At 36.9% G+C, this 17,915-nt stretch overlaps 1 long non-coding RNA gene across 2 annotated transcripts in view; it reads right to left on the reverse strand.

Annotated features, from left to right (window-relative positions):
* Positions 1-6,823: 6,823 nt before the first annotated feature.
* LOC125272487 overlaps positions 6,824-17,915 on the reverse strand; it is an 84,803-nt gene continuing 73,711 nt past the window's right edge. For both annotated transcript variants that reach the window (XR_007185853.1, XR_007185854.1), the window contains one exon: positions 6,824-8,107. This is a non-coding gene — a long non-coding RNA (uncharacterized LOC125272487). The remainder of the gene's footprint in view (positions 8,108-17,915) is intronic.

Genomic DNA, 17,915 nt, shown 5'->3' on the forward strand with positions numbered 1-17,915 from the left:
TGAGTGATTTTATGGTTGTTATAGTGTGTGTTGATATGAATGGAGTGTGTTGAGAGCGTATTATAGCGAGGGGCTGAGAGTATGTGTGTGTGTATGGGCGGCATGATAATGTTAAGAATGTTTGGTTGCCTCTGTGTCCGTGTGTTAAGAGCTGTGTAGCAGCCGTACAGATGGATTTAACAGCACGTTTATTGTGTACGAGTGAAGCTAAAGGGATTAAATAGCGCAAGGTGAACTCATGTGAAGCTTTTATAGACCTAAACGCAGTGTGTGTTGGAATATCACAGGGAAATTTAAGTGGCCCTCATCTTTTCAAAACAACAACGGCTTCCTTCAGACAGCTTCCGCGTTAAAAACGGGAGCCCTATTGCCAAAAAATAGAAAGCTAAAGCATGCTGGGGTTATTTTTATTTAAAGTGATACAGATATATGCTGATCCCCTGATACAGGTTCACCGCGGTAGAACGCGGATACGAATTTGCTCACTCCATTCAAAGGAGTCTAATGTTTATGTATGGAGACCTGCAGGTAGGAGTGACCTGCTCTCAGGGGAGTGTATGTGTTTGATGTTGGAGTCTCCATGGGATATGGGTACATTTTGTAAGAGCGTTTTGTCACAGTTGGTTTCCGAGCATAATTTTCCAGCCTTAAGTCGGAATGGCATTGCTGCCGGGGAAAAAAAAAAAAAAAAAAGAGGGTTTAAGTTCTACAAAGACACACACACACATACACTCGCACACGGTGCAGGTGTTTGAGGTGTAACACGGAATTAAATGCACTTTGTTTATTTTCATTTCCTCAGAGAAGCAAAACTCTGCCTGTCATTCTGCGCCTCTATCTTTCTCTCACACATGCACATCATTTCAGAAGTTTTATGCTATTTATGTGAAGTTCAGCTTTGATTGGCAGCGCACAGGGTCTTTTATTTTGCTTTATTTGATGTGCTGTGGAAACAGAAACCGTACAATTAGAACAAAACTGTTAGATCTCACAGCGAACTAACCTAATATCATGTAAACAACAACAGAATCATAAATGTTAAGGCATGAAAATTTATAAAAATGCTTCTATGAAATGCATAAACATAAAAATCATTTAATTTTGGCATCATTTACTCACTATCATCTTGTTTCAAACCTGTATGACCTACTTTCGTGTGTGGAATGCCAAAGGAATAAAACCGAAATTGAGATGTGGTTCAGTGTGATTTTTTAAATTGAAAAAGTTGAGATTTAAAGGGATAGTTAATCCAAAAATGAAAATTATCCCATGATTTACCCTCAAGTCATCCTATGTGTATATGACTATCTTGTTTCAGACGAACACAATCGGATATATATTTAACACTCTGAGGTCTGAAAACGCGCCGGCGCGTTTTGCAGGGTTTTTTTCACATTGCAGCAAAACAGACTTAGAATACTCCGTCATTTTTTGTCATAGAGACATAAGTAATATATCAATTGAAACTATAGAATATCTTCTTTTATTTGTATACACTCAGAGTAAAAACAAAATGTTGTGCTTTTTGTAAAATAAAGAAAACTAACATGATGCGTGATTTCTCCTCTCCCTCTGAACGAAGTCCAATCTGATAGTTCTCAGAAAATGAACTGTAACTTAGTGAATACTAATCACAGAAAAATTACACTTATGTCTAAAAAAACGTTAAGATGTCAGATTTTAAATCATGTAAGTCAAATCGAAAACAAACCTTCTGTGTTTATGTAATCTGTATGAAAAGAGAGCCATGTCAGAAGTCCGTGATTTAGCTCATTATCCGCTAATGCGGCCACACCCACGGAGCCAGCGCTATTCAGACGCAAATTCAGAGGCAATACATGCATTCATCGTCTCAATCGTGTATTTATTGTCTTGAAAAGTGTTTATCTGGATGTAAAAGTCATGGTTAGCGAGCTCTAGAAGACATGCAGTTAGTTCCTGTTTTCTTTTCTTCTATAGATGAATAGATGAATCTATATAGATGAAATCTATAGTTTTTGTTTCTTTAGCGCCCTCCGGCTGCAGTATGAATTGGAAACTCCATTCATGGAATAGCCTCTTCTTCTTTTAGATGAATTTGTGGACTAAAAATGCACAGAGAGCGCCCTCCGACTTCAAGGATGAATTGAAAACACCAGCGCTCATAGTAATGACAATGAATATTGAATAAATATAACTCCTCTGTATAGAAAATTGACATAGGCATATGGGAATCCAATATTTCTCCAAATGTGCATGCTTTTAAACTAAAAGCCTATATTCAGACTCTTTGCATCACAGAAATACATTATATTTTAAATTATAATATAAAACCATTACTTTATATTGTAATAATATTTTTCTGTATGTTTCATATATCATGATGAGCTTGAGACATCACAGAAGGTTTTTTTCACAGCCTACCTGACTGAAATGCCTCATTAATATGCAAGTCATTTCAGCTCATTACTATCCAATTCTTTTGTCTTCTCAGGTGAGAATGAGCCATTATTCAGTGGTGATTCACGCCTCCACGCATACTGTGATTCTTGGCAAAAAGTGTCTTACGAAAACTAAATCAATATATTGTTTTATATGAAGGAGCAGGCAGCATAATTTTTACATAATTTTGAAGCAAAAACTCTAGTTTACAACCTCCAATACCCTAAAGTATTGTAAACACAGATTTACTATACTTTTTTTGGCCTTATTTCAGTGACTTAAGTTTTTTGTTTTTTCAATAATCACGCATAAATGTTATTCCTTCAAAAACACAAACATATACATACATGTTCCTCACATATTATTGTAGCCTAGTTTGTGCTGAATACAGTGTAATGACACTTTTTCCATTAATATGTTTATGAACAACTGAAAAAAGCACAAATGTCAGGGCATATCAAAACTTCTCCAGGCCCCAAATCAGCCTCATACTCCAGAGGGTTAAAAATAGCCTTAGTCCTCCAAGGTTTATAATGATTGTGAATGGGGGGCCGCATTTTGAAGTAAAAAATAATGCATCCATCCATAAAAAAAGTAATCGATACTCGAACTCCAGGGGGTCAATAATACGAACTCCAGGGGGTCAATAAAAGCCTTCTGAAGCAAAGTGATGCATTTTTGTAGGAAAAATATCCATTTTTAAAACTTTATAAATTCAAATACTGTAACTAGTTTCCGGCGGACGACCGTAAGCAGAATGCGCATGTCGATTTGCGCCAAATAAGTAATCCTCTGATGCAGGATGTAGGAGTATCGTAAGCTTAGATGCCTCTTGTGGTTCAAACAAATAGGGCTGTGCAACAAATTTAAACTCTTCTCTTATAATGAAATCCTCTGACATTTCTCTTTAAAAATTATTGTTTTAGACTTATAATCCATGGATATTTTTCTTACAAAAATGCATCGCTTCGCTTCAGAAGACGTTTATTAACCCCCTGGAGTCGTATGGATTACTTTTTTATTTATGGATGGATGCATTATTTTTGGCTTCAAAACGGCCCCCCATTCACAACCATTATAAATCCTGGAGGACTAAGGATATTTTTAAATATATCTCTGATTGTGTTCATCTGAAAGAAGATAATCATATACACCTAGGATGGCTTGAGGGCGAGTAAATCATGGGATAATTTTCATTTTTGGGTGAACCATTCTTTTAATGAAATAAATATATTCGCTGCATGTTTCAGTGTGAAGTAATGAGAACCGCTCATAATCTAGAAAATATTCTCATTTTCATTCACATGCATTCAAATGGTGGATCAAGACACATCAAGCCAGGTTTGACGTCAAAGATGTGGCATATTTGGTGGAAACGCAATGTGATTTGAGAGCTACGACAGAAATTTTAGTGTGTATCTTACAAAAACCCATCAGATTGGTTTCAGAAGACCCAAAATATAGTGAACAGTCAAATGGATCACGTCAAGATGCAATTATGACACTTTCTTGTAATTTTTTGAGCTGTATGGAAAAGAGTGGCCTGGACATTCAGCAAGATAGGAAGGTTTGGAACAAAATTACAGTAAGTAAATTATGATTTTTCTTTATTTGTGTGAAATATTCATTTAAAATATCACACAGGTTTTTCGCATTTGTGCTCCATGATTTAGTAAGCAATATTATGCCTGTATTAGCTGTGTGCGCAGAGTGAAATTGAATTTTAAAGGAATACCATTTTGCTTCAAACACAAATTGAGGACAGAGAGAATTCTTTGCTTCAGAGAGACATTTTGTTCTCCTTCAAAGGGCACTTCCTTCATTCTCACTCTTTCTTTCTCTCAGGGAAAGAAGGTGAGGTGGAGATTTTCCCAGCATGCATTATTCATCATCTGTGACCGACACAAATTGAGCGGCGGCGACTGCTGAGGGCCTGCCAGTGAATGTGTGTGTCCCTGCCTCAAACCAAAACAGAGCCCGCTGACATACACACACACACACGCGCTCACAAACACACTCAACAGCACGGTGACAAACAAGAGAATCCATGCCCATCCTCTTTGTCCACAATCCTAAATCAACGTATCGATCCCTGTATAACCCACAGAGAGTTTGTAGAGATTCTTACAGACACACGACAGACATGGGCACAAATCTCCACAAATCGATGCATCTTGTTCACTTAGTATAAAAATATATGAAGGTTTAGCACAAAGAAAGATACAGCACAGATTAATTAGTCTTTTTTCTTCAGCAAAGTATTGATCTTCTTAACTCAGCTGGTTTCTCCTTGATTAGCCTCCACAATCACAAGAAAACTGATTACACACCGAACACACTCACAAACTCACTATAACTACAATGAAACTGCAAAAATTTATAATGATTATAACATTTATATATTTAAGGGAACCTTGATTTCCCAGCTAAAGATAGTGCTAGGCCCTTAGAACAAAACTTGACCTGTAGAGCACATTTTAAGGTATACAGTATGTACATATAAACATATTGAACATTCTTGTTCCTTATAATTTTAACTTCAATACTTAGAATTTAGGTCCAAATCTCATGATCAAGATCACTCAAAGTTCTACTCAATTATAATGAGAATGTTTAGAGTCTCAGTCTGAAATCTTACCTAGGTAAATACAATACAAATGCAGTAAAAGAAAGTGCAATTTTTTTAAAAAATACCCTAACTTTTGGGTTGATTATCTTTGGTGGGGGACCAGATTTTTCACTGAAACTTCACAGAAAGTCCTCTATAGCAGTATTGTAGAGTAAAAACTTGGATTTTCCTTTTGAGATCTTCATTTTAATCTCACATCTCGTCAAGAATTCCAGATCTCAACAATGTCTCAAACTGTGCACAGAATTCAAGATATCAAAATCTGCCATACAATACAAATGGCAAAGACTGCAATATGTACTCAAACATGTCTCATCAAATACATCTAAATGATCTGAGCAATGTTATCAACCTTAATTTAAAGGTGCCCTAGAACTTGTTTTAAAAAGATGTAATAAAAGTCTAAGGTGTCCCCTGAATGTGTCTGTTAAGTTTCAGCTCAAAATACCCCATAGATTTTTTTTAATTCATTTTTTTAACTGCCTATTTTGGGGCATCATTATAAATGAGCCGATTCAGGGCTACTGGCCCTTTAATTCTCATGCTCAATGCCCACGGAGCTCGACCTTGCCTTGAACAGTGCATAAACAAAGTTTACACAGCTAATATAACCCTCAAATGGATCTTTACAAAGTGTTCGCCATGCATGCGGCATGCATGCGGCGGATTATGTGAGTATTGTATACTGTTATATTGTTTATATTTGATTCTGAATGAATTTGATGCTGTGCTCCGTGGCTAACGGCTAACGCTACACTGTTGGAGAGATTTATAAAGAATGAAGTTGTGTTTATACATTATACAGACTGCAAGTGTTTAATAATGAAAATAGCGACGGCTCTTGTCTCCGTGAATACAGTAAGAAACGATGGTAACTTTAACCACATTTAACAGTACATTAGCAACATGCTAACGAAACATTTAGAAAGACAATTTACAAATATCACTAAAAATATCATGATATTATGGATCATGTCAGTTATTATTGCTCCATCTACCATTTTTCGCTATTGTTCTTGCTTGCTTACCTAGTCTGTTGATTCACCTGTGCAGATCCAGACATACTGGCTGCCCTTGTCTAATGCCTTTCATAATGTTGGGAACATGGACTGGCATATGCAAATATTGGGGCGTACACCCCGACTGTTACGGTGTTATGTTGAGATTCGCCTGCTCTTCGGAGGTCTTTTAAACAAATGAGATTTATATAAGAAGGAGGAAATAATGGTGTTTGAGACTCACTGTATGTCTTTCCATGTACTGAACTCTTGTTATTTGACTATACCAAGATAAATTCAATTTTTCATTCGAGGGCACCTTTAACAGCTCTATACTCTTACTGTATGCCAAAAATGTCCTCATTTGTGTCTACTGTTACTTCTCCTATCTAAGGAGAAAAATCTGTTGATAATTAAATGAAACATAATTAAGACCTCCATTAAGTCTCACAACCAAAGAAAGAGCCTCTAAGGAATAAGAGTTTCCTCTGGATAATAATTTGATCTTGGAAGTATCTGAGGCAAAATGTTTGAGTTCATAACGAAATTTCCAACTTCTGATTACAGACTTTGCTATCTTGGTAAATCAGAGTTTAAGCCATTGTTAGGATCTCTTCTGAAACTGCAATAGAGAAAATGTGAGATCACTGCACAGTCTCCTTGCAAAAAATCTCCATTTGTTCATGTTATCCCTACCGCTGTCTTGGAGAAACAATTGAGAATGTGACTTTCCCCCTGTTTTTTCTACAGTAAATCACACTTTAAAGAATTTCTGAATATATATCATAGTTTATTTCTTTACAAAAGTTGAAGTGTTTGCTGCGTGTACTGTTACAGTTTCAGGACTGTGTTTAGCACAGATCCTTTAAGTCGATTTGCAGTGTTTGATTCTGTTGAAATAGAGGGAGATTAAAAGAACAAACTCAAAGCAGCTCACACAGGAGGCAGCCTGCTTGCTGCTTATTAGCATATTACCCATAATTGAGCGTTTCTACGGAAACAAAGTCAGAGTAATTGGCAGTCTAGCCAGTCTTCTAAAAAGGCTGAACTCTGAACTTCTTTAAACGCAGCCGTCTCTGTTTTCAAAGAAACACACGCGCATGCACACACCATCGCAGCCAGATGGGAAAAATATAATTTCAGATATCAGCACCATAGAGTTATTGCATTTTAACTGAAATTACTGTGCGTGTGATCGGGAATAAAAGGCACTTTAATGTGTGTTCACGCTTCAAATGGCGTCATTTTGTAACCTTAACATTCTACTCAATACAAACAAACGAGCACGCTCAATTTGACGCTTTGACGAATTTTACACACCAGTCAGCAGGAAATGTCAAATAAAACATGCTTGGATGTAGAGAATAAATTATAATGCTAAGTAAAAAAAATAGACACCGTTCAGTGTTCATAATTCGTAAGTTGTTGAAGGATTTATCTCAGAGGAGCAGACGGCATTAACGGCCACCACCTTCCTGACCTGCGCCTCATCGGAGGCTGTGATTGGCTGAGGAAGTAGGTAAGCCTTTTTAAAGGACTGAATGATTAAATGACTCTTATTTCAGGCTGAGGATCAGTTCCTTCCTATCTGAAACTACTCTCATGACTAAAGTATATTAAACTGACCCAAAATCTAAATTACCAGAGCTCTGCAATTACACTGATTTCCATGAATGTTTGCAATGCCCTTTACTTTAAATTGCAATAGAAATAATCATTTGAAACAAATGGACGGAACATACTAATGCTAATACTAATGCTAAACATATGAATATCAAAGCTAGGAACTGACCCATTTGCACTAAAACCAGCAGATAATGAACTTAGCTTTGCCAGCCAGCCTCATTTTCTCTAATCCTCAATGTGAGCTTTCCGAGATAACCTTGAAGGAGCTTGAGATATTCCAGAGTGCCAGAATTCCCAATTCTCCTGACAGAATTCCCCAGGCCAGATATGCCACAGTCCTTTCTTCCAAGTACCTGAAATGGCTGCAGGTCTTAGCTTTATAGTTTCTGCCTGTCCACATGACAGGATCCCTGCAGACACACACACGCTTCACCTAAGAGAGAGCAAGAGGGACAGAAGGACAGATTCAGAAAACAGAAAGAGTGATTCTTCCCAAACAAATCCTCACGGGACCATAAGGCTGTCCCTGCCATCTGGGTGTGTGTGTGTGTGTCTCTGTGTGAGTATCTAGGCTATAATTATCAGCCAGGCAGGGAGTGCCCATACCATTGGCCAGTGTACCCAGGCAATTCCACCCTCATACTCTACTCACATACACAGTATTCAGCTCAGTGACTCCATTTGGCCCAGCGCCATCTTGCCTGCAACCAATGCACAATTGTACACACACACACACACACACACACACACACACAGGGTGAGAGCCCTATACACTACAGCCAACACTAACACACATCTATTACTTTAAATAACTTTAAAAAAAAAGCCTTTTACAGCATATGAAATACATAATTAAATTCCTTTAAGTGCCCCAAAATCCATTTGGACACTTAAGACACACTACAAATGTATGAATGTTTTTGCATTATATAACAAAATATCAATTGTCATTTATTTTAAAATAATATTTTAAATAAATATTAAATATATTAAAGCGAAAACACTCTTTTCAAGGAAAACAAGTATAATTTTAATAATGTAATAATTTTAATACTTTATAGTTACAATTAATTATTATATTATTTTAATTACAATCCATTGTAATTAGTATATTTTTAAAAAAATATATTTATTATTAAAAATGTAAAATTATTGCACCTCTATCTCTCTCTCTCTCTCTCTCTCTCTCTCTCTATATATATATATATATATATATATACACACACACACACACACACACACACACACACACACACACACACACTTTTGTTATACCACACCTTGAATTATGTATTATTATATATTTTCTGTCCCTCATTTGTGTCACCATTTCCACCAAAATCAACAATTTTGCCCTTAAAAAGATTTATTATTAGTTAGTGTACTTGGTTGCCAAGGAAACAACAACGTCAATGTAGAGCGTGCTTGAGATGAAATATGAGATTATATTTGAAGAAAACAAAGACAAATCAAGGTTAACATCCCTTGCAGAATATTTTCATTGTTTCAGTCAAGCTGTAATGTTAAATTATGCAAAAAGCTAAAACATTATTTAATTGTGTTTATTTAGGATACATAAAATGTTAGGCAATTAGACAAAGGAGTATGTCATTAAACAATTAAAATATCATTTCCACCACATCATAGATGTACTGGATGGATAAATGAAACCAGTGTGTTTAAAAAGTCTGTTTCAGAACATATATATTAGGATGTGTGCAGACAAAGTTAACAGATCAAAAAGAAGTAACAGAAGGAGTGGAACAAGAAAGACAGAATCATGGAGGAAACCACATGCACGGATTGAGCGCGCGCCGCACACACACACACACACAGTGACGCGTGATTCTGCTTTGCTGACGCATCAGTAACTCTCCCCATGCCTCCTGGCAGAGACACACACAGAGAAACAAACATACATGGTCACACACGCACTTCCTCTCCCATTCAACATGAACACAAACTCACTTATGCACACAGTGCCTTGATTTTAATCAGCACAATAGCAAAAACCATAAGCAATGGTGCATATGTAAGCAAAGTTAAACAAACACACAGGTGCTAATTTACCTACTGCAGGTGACAGCAGCAAACATGCACACAGATTACACACGCAGATCTTGGATGTGAGCTCTGAATCACGTCATCATGCTATATAAGATCATATTTCACAATAAAAACAAACACAATGTAACTGAAGCATCCACTACAGCCAATCAGGAAAGAGAACAGCATATTTATGTCACAGCATGAGCCATCAAGGTCACATATTTGAAGGGAATTCTAGGAGGAACGGAAAGATTTTGCAGGGATCCGTTTCCATGTGACACATCTGATAGTGGCAGGAGCAGCCAGAGGGAGCAGGTGGTCGAGACTAGCTGCTCATTTCACACACACAACAACACGCACACACATACACACGCTTCACGGAAATCAGTCGTAAGTGAGGTTGACAGCGCTTAGCCTGCAAGGCGCAATGGTCAGAATAGAACTGTCTATTCACATCCACAGACGTAACTTCAACAACTCCCCCCTCCGTCGCTTTGCCGAACCCCACACAATCTCGCTCATCGCTCTTTTTTTTTTTTATTATTCGTCTTTTCCACGTGAACTATGCCCCTCGCTTTCCCTCTGCCTGTGTTTTCCCCATGCTGACATAAAAAGGTAGTAAACAATTTCATGCAAATCAAAAAGCAACAAAGAAGGATTTTGCTTTTAAGCAAAAGAGAGCCATTCAGCAGGGAAAAGGCTGTTTTAGTAGCTACCTCTCTCTCGCTCTCTTTCTCTCCCTTTGAATGATTCCCTGTGGGGTTGATTCTCTTCAAAGGCATCATTTTGTTCTCCATTCAATAATTCATTACCAAGCAATTCTTCTTTTCCTTTCATGCGGTATCTCTCAAAGCACTTGATTGGTTCACACACATCAGGTTCATTTTTTTTTTTTTCCCATGGAGGCACGTACATTACCAATCAAATGGCTTTTCAGAAAAGGAAAGGAGAATGATTTTGATAAAACTCAAATCATCATTTGCGCTTTCATATTATTAAAGCATATGTTTCTCTAAATTGAATTTCAGAGGATATCGAATGGAGGTATTGTGAATTGATGAGGGAAGTATGATTTAGATCAGTGTAATTTACCATAATATCAGTGAAAGTCATTTAGAATTGAGCTGCGACAGAGAGCAGACGTGTTTTGAGTTTCTAATGCATCATAAGTAGTAAAACTTGTTACATAAAACAATAGTTAAACTATACATCTTTGTTGTCAAGAGGGAAACCGGCATCTTCAAACCAAGCAGAGACGGCTCACTGAAGTGCCTTGAAACGCGCAACATTATTCAATGTGTTGACGTAATTTCCACTGAAACAAGAAGACGGGGTGGGACATATCGAACAGATCCTCCATATTTACACTGTCTGAATCGTGCCCTATCCCCTATATAGTGCACTATGTGCCATTCACAATGTAGAAAATAGTAAATGTGTGAACAAACGTGTGACCGATTTTAGCCACAGCTTCAGCGTCTGTTTATAATGTAGGAGGTGGGACGCTTTCGATTCTAGAGATCATTTGATTGGACAGAAAATCTGATGAGAAGCTGAAGTGTGCGGTGATGTCATCAAAATCATTGATCCATATTGCTGGAATATTTAAGTGCTTATATCCATATTTTAATGCTTATGGGCCCTATAATACACCCGGCGCAATGCGGCGCAAGGCGCAGCACAAGTGTGTTTGCTAGTTTGCGTCCGGCGCCGTTCGCGCTTTCCCGTTCAGCGCCACGTCCTTAAATTAGTAAATGCATTTGCGCCAGTTAGTGCGCCCATGGGCATGCTGGTCTAAAAAAGAGGTGTGTTCAGGTGCATTGCCGGCGCATTGCTATTTTAAGGAGCTGAAAATAGACTGCGCCATTGACCAACTCAAACCTGGTCTAAAGTCTAAAGTCAATGGCGCAATATTTTTTTGTTAGAGCGCGTTGGTAGAAACTGCGCCTCTGGGCGCGTCCACAGTGCGCGTTGACTTTGCTTATTACACACAGGGATGCGCATCACACAAACATGCCAAATATTAAAAACAAAAGGATTACAGTGTAAAAGAATATTATTGTGTAGGCTACATAAAGATAAAAATGTAATGATGAATAGTCATTGCATGTATTAGAATTAGGCTACCTATTTTCAATTCAGCCTATTACTACTTATAATGATGAACGAAATTGGCTAATTAATTGAACAATCGTGCCAATACACACACATATATATATTAACTGACTCATCGCGCAGAGCTATTTGAAAGCCTGCATCCAACGCAGACGACTGAAAGATTGACTGGCCACTTAACAGGTAATTTCAGCAAAACATCTGATGCCAGAAGACGAGGACACAATCACTGCTAATTCATCCCACGCCTTCTTCACCTCGGGAAGCTTTGGTGGATTCCTGCTTGTCCCGTAGATGATCTGCTCGCGCGCTTTAACTTCGTTCAGCTTTTCCGCCAACAAATTCCGCCATGTAAATAGCAATCCGCCATGGCGCGAGCGCATCTCACTCTTAAAGGGAATGGGAGATGACAGTCTGATTGGTTTATTGAACGTTACGCCCATTACTCATTAAGAGAATAGGGACAACCCATTTCAAAAATGCGCCCCGGCGCACGGACCATTTTTCCGTAGTTAAAAAAAGCAAAAGTGGATTTGGACACGCCCTGAGTGCACCTGCGCCGTGCGCTTTACATTTTGCGTTTAGATCGTTAAAATAGGGCCCTATATCTTCTAAATGCACATTCTGTCAGTGTTACGGGCCTTTTTTGTGGCTGGGCCCAAGCTTTGGAATGGTCATTGGACATTTTTAAATCTTCTCTTAAATCGTATTTTTATTCTTTAGCATTTGGAAACCTGTAAATTATTCTTGTGTAGATCTGTTTGTACTTTGTACAGCACTTTGGAACAATCTGTGTTTAAATGTGCTTTATAAATAAATGTTGTTGTTGTTGTTGTTGTTGTTGTTGTTTTGAAGCACAATAGCTTGTAGAAAACAGCATATTCAAACTAAAAGCCAAAAAACTATTTTGATTTCATGGGGACTTTAAGGTATGATCACACTAAAGTTTAATTATGCAAAATTATTAAATACTCCTCAACAACCTAGCAAAATCTAGGTTAAAAAAAAAAAAAAAAATCTGGGTATGATCGTTACAGTCAGACCCTAAAAGGATTCAATACAATTCACCAAAAAAAAAAAAAAAAAAAAAAAAACACCTGATCCAAAAAAAGCACTTCTTATGTGTTCTTTCCTGAAGCTCAAATAATACAGCATGGTGCTAGCAACGCCAAGATCATGGGTTTGATTTCCAGCAAACTGAACGTTTTTGTGGATTAAAACGTAGGCTAATGCATAAACAGGGAAGTTGAGAAACTGGCATGAAATATATCAAAATGTGGTAACCAAACAGTTGATGGGCCCCATTGACTTCCATAGTATTTTTTCCCATATTTGTTAGTCATTGGGGGGTCCATCAACTGTTTGGATAAACATATTCTTCAAAATATCTTCTTTTGTATTCAGCAAAACAAAGAAATTCATACCGGTTTTGAACAACTTGTGTTTGAGTAAATTATAACAATTTTGGGTGAACTATCCCTTTAACCAGTATTTCTAACTCAAAAATCACAATGGGTCAAATTGACCAGCAACATAATATAAGAGCTAGAGTAATACCATTTAAATTTGAGCTTACTTTTAAATATTAATTTTAAATTTAATTCAAAATTCAAGTTATTCAAAACATTTTTTTAAAATATTAATTAAATGGTAACACTTTACAATTTTTTTTTTTTTTTTTTTTTTAACATTAGTTAATGTATTAAAGCAGAACTAAGTAACTTTTTTACCTTCATAAATAGTTTTCTAAGTCCTTACGATGGTTAACTGACTAGTAGTGGTGTGTTTGAGGCATGCACTAACCCCCTCTGGCACGTCTACACCAGAAAACAGCACTTGCAAGTTGAGCTGCGCCGACCCGACACAATCTCGCCTCATGTTCAAGTTCACGCGAGAGTGACAAAATGCTTTACGGTAATTCAAAAACAATGTATATATTGTGACTTTATAAGACAATTTCGAAAATTACCCACCTCCATCGAGATTTCATGTACTGTATTTGCAAAACTACTGCGCTGGTGAGCGTTGTAGTCGTTGTAGTCCAGAGCTGTGCTTGGAGTATTAACGACAGTGTGATTCACTGAAGGAACCTGTAGAGGGAGCTTCGCAAATCTTACTGAGTTCCGCTTTAACTAACATGAACTAATCGTGAGCAATACAACTGTTACTGTATTTAATGAAAATACAGCATTTTTTTTTTCATGTTACTTCACAGTGCATTAACTAATGTTAACAAATTAAACTCTTGTATTTCAATAATGTATTAGTAAATGTTGAAATCATAACTAATGTTAACTAATGAACTTTATTGTAAAGTGTTATCAATTAAATATTTTAAAATATAGATTTTTTTTGCAAGATTAGGAAATATCTGATATTTTTGTTCTTAAATGTATATTTTAATGAACATTACATGATTTTTAATCATTTTTATTATTTTTTATAATAACTGAAACCTCAAAATACTTTTTTTTTAAATACTACAATTTTTTTTTCGTCGCTACTTTTAACGAAATATAAACATTTTTTCCAGTACTTTTGTTACTCTTTGAATGTTAGCAATATAAAAATAATGTTATTGTGTGGTTGAAAAGACTTTCATGCATATAAATGACAAGAGCTCTCTCTGGGTCAGCAGAAGCACAAACGCAGATTTGAATTTTGCAGTTTGATTACATCACGCATTGAACTTTCAAATCATGGCGGTTTGATCAGATGCCCCAGGGACTCGCCTAGAATGATCACACTGGTTTGATCATCCATGTCAAAGGGTTAAATCTCTCTCCTGATCTCTCTTTGCCTCTGTCTTCCATGTCTTGTTCTCTCTATGGTAGCTGTAAACGCTAAACTTAACACTGCACTTCAAAGTGTGCATGCCTGCTGGGTGGAGCGTTGCTATGGGAAGCGCAAACTCTGTGATGTCATCATCTCTAGCCAATAGAAGCGGGATCCATCAGCACAGTCGAGCTGGGACTAGCTATATATTAGCTTGTTCTCTAAATCACCAATTATGTGAATAGGCCCATTTTTGCATGCAACACATAGTGCCGCCCTATTTGTTATGTGTCAGATTAAATTGCTTTTGCTGTTCTCCTGTCTTAATGGAAATGCCAGGGTCGCCCTGAGAGAGAAAGAGAGAGAGAGAGAGAATAGGAAAAAGAAAGAGAAGCAGAGAGAGAGAGAGAGAGAGAAAACTCCAGCAACTCCCAAACGAAACAGTCATGGTCAGCCGAGTGTGAAAATACCAAATTGACTATTTGACTTTATTTCAGCTGTTTTTGCTCTGACACAGCCTCATGTGTGTGTAAAGTTGTGTGTGTGTGCTCGCTTGAGACAAACAGAGAGAAACATTGAAAAGCACTCCACATTCACCGATAAACGAGAGGTCTTCCTATTCGGTCAAACTCCCTGCTGTGACCAGTTATCCTGCGTGACTGTCCTTAGATCACTGCTGATGTATAAATGACCTCAGACATGAAATATCAGTATTGATCCGGGTAGTTCTGATCTATGTGTGCAGGAGATTGTGAGTTGTAGATGTGCAACATCAACAATTTTTCAGCAGATCTCATTATACAGGAGCTGTCCGTGCTATCAGCTGTCAATCAGCCCAGATCTCCCGCCCCACTACAGGGTGAATGATGTCATTTCCTTCCCAAAGGGCAAATTCATTAGCAGACCTGGGATCAAAGATCAGTATACATGCATAGAAGACATGTTTGCAACAGAAAACAGCAGGACAACACTGGTGTGTGCGTACTGTATATCTTTATTATGGAAGCCCGTTTCTAACTCATTCCCCAAATAGAAAAAAGTTTCAAATTTTACAGTTCAAAGTAATAAATAAAAATTGTGAGATATGAAGTCACAATTGTGACATATTAACACTTCAGCAACTATTATTAACTAACATGGAAACAAGCTTAAAGGTGCCCTAGAATCAAAAATTGAATTTACCTTGGCATAGTTGAATAACAAGAGTTCAGTACATGGAAAAGAGTTTCAAACATCATTGCTTCCACCTTCTTATGTAAATCTCATTTGTTTAAAAGACCTCCGAAAAACAGGCCAATCTCAACATAACACCGATTGTTACGTAACAGTCGGGATCATTAATATGTACGCCCCCTATATTTGCATATGCCAGCCCATGTTCAAGGCATTAGACAAGGGCAGCCAGTATTAACGTCTGGATCTGTGCACAGCTGAATCATCAGACTAGGTAAGCAAGCAAGAACAATAGCGAAAAATGGCAGATGGAGCGATAATAACTGACATGATCCATGATATCTTGATATTTTTAGTGATATTTGTGAAGTGTCTTTCTAAATGTTTCATTAGCATGTTGCTAATGTACTGTTCAATGTGGTTAATGTTACCATCGTTTCTTACTGTATTCACGGAGACAAGAGCCGTCGCTATTTTCATTTTTAAACACTTGCAGTCTGTATAATGCATAAACATCTTCATTCTTTATAAATCTCTCCAACAGTGTGTAATGTTAGCCCGTTAGCCACGGAGCACTATCAAACTCATTCAGAATCAAATGTAAACATCCAAATAAATACTATACTCACATGATCCGACGCATGCATGCAGTATGCATGACGAACACTTTGTAAAGATCCATTTGAGGGTTATATTAGCTGTGTGAACTTTGTAAATGCACTGTATTATAGTCGAGAGCTGGGGGACAGAGAGTGCGCGATTTAAAGGGGCTACGCGCTGAATCGGTGCATAGTTAATGATGCCCCAAAATAGGCAGTTAAAAAAATATATTAAAAAAAATCTATGGGGTATTTTGAGCTGAAACTTCACAGACACATTCAGGGGACACCTTAGACGTATATTACATATTGTAAAAACTGGTTCTAAGGCACCTTTAACTAATCAGTAAGTAATAGAAAATTTAGGACTAAGACAGTTCCTTATTGGGTCATCAATAGTTACTGAATGAGATTAGCCTCATTAATAATGATCAACTATGAAAAATTATAAAGAACTACCAATTAATTACTAATCACCATTGTTGAGGAAAGTTACTTTTAAAAGTAATGCATTACAATATTGCAATACTCCATAAAAATATAATTGCGTTACTTGGTTATTTTTTTATGGAAAGTAATGTGTTACATTACTTTTGCATTACTTTTTCTCACCTGGGCTGGGCTTGCTTGTTATATTAAAACAGTTATATTTTTGGCAAATGTAAAGGCCCTTTCATACAAAAAGTGAAATGAATAAGCCTCAGGCTATTTATCTAAAGTCATTTTTGCTTAGTATGGTTGAATTGGATTATCGAAAGTCAACAGCAAAAACATTGGTTAATAAAGTGAGATTAAATACATAAAGTATATTTGTTAAATTTAATTATTGCAGGTTTGTACAATATTCTGAAATAACATTTCACAGTTTTTATTCATTTTGAGGTATACTGACTGCTTTTGTGCAACTGAGATGAGTAAATGCTCACATTTAGTCTAGAACTACAACCATGTTTACACACAACGCCTCTGCACTTACTCACGATTTCTCAGGAGAGTTGTCAGTCAATACATGGGAAAACAAAGTAACTCGCGTACTTATTTGAAAAAGTAAGTCGGATATTTTGTTGTGCATTTAAAAGTAATGTGTTAGTTTCTTGAAAAATGTAATCTGATTACGTAACTCAAGTTACTTGTAATGCATTACATCCAACACTGCTAATCACTAGTGGCGTGTTTAAGTTATTGGGGGCCCTAAGCAAATCTCCAGGAGGGGGCCCTGTAATCGCATTCCCGGGGGTGTATCAGCTGGCAATTTTCAATGCACATTTAAGAGTGCAGGTTGCAACTATTATTAACAATAATGGAAAGATGAGGCTTATCAGTATGTCACAATATCACCCTGTTTGGACTTGTTTTCTGTTTTGCATAATTTCCTGCCAGTCTGTCATCATAGTTATGCATTTTGATTCACAAGCTTGCAATTCAATTCAATATTAGTTATTTTGGATATACTAAATATCAGGTCAGTACATGGCAAATTTTCTCAAGAAAAAAAAAAAAAAACTAATGCTGTAAAATATACATGGGAAT

This window comes from Megalobrama amblycephala, linkage group LG7 (assembly GCF_018812025.1).
Source record: "Megalobrama amblycephala isolate DHTTF-2021 linkage group LG7, ASM1881202v1, whole genome shotgun sequence".
Taxonomy (NCBI): domain Eukaryota; kingdom Metazoa; phylum Chordata; class Actinopteri; order Cypriniformes; family Xenocyprididae; genus Megalobrama; species Megalobrama amblycephala.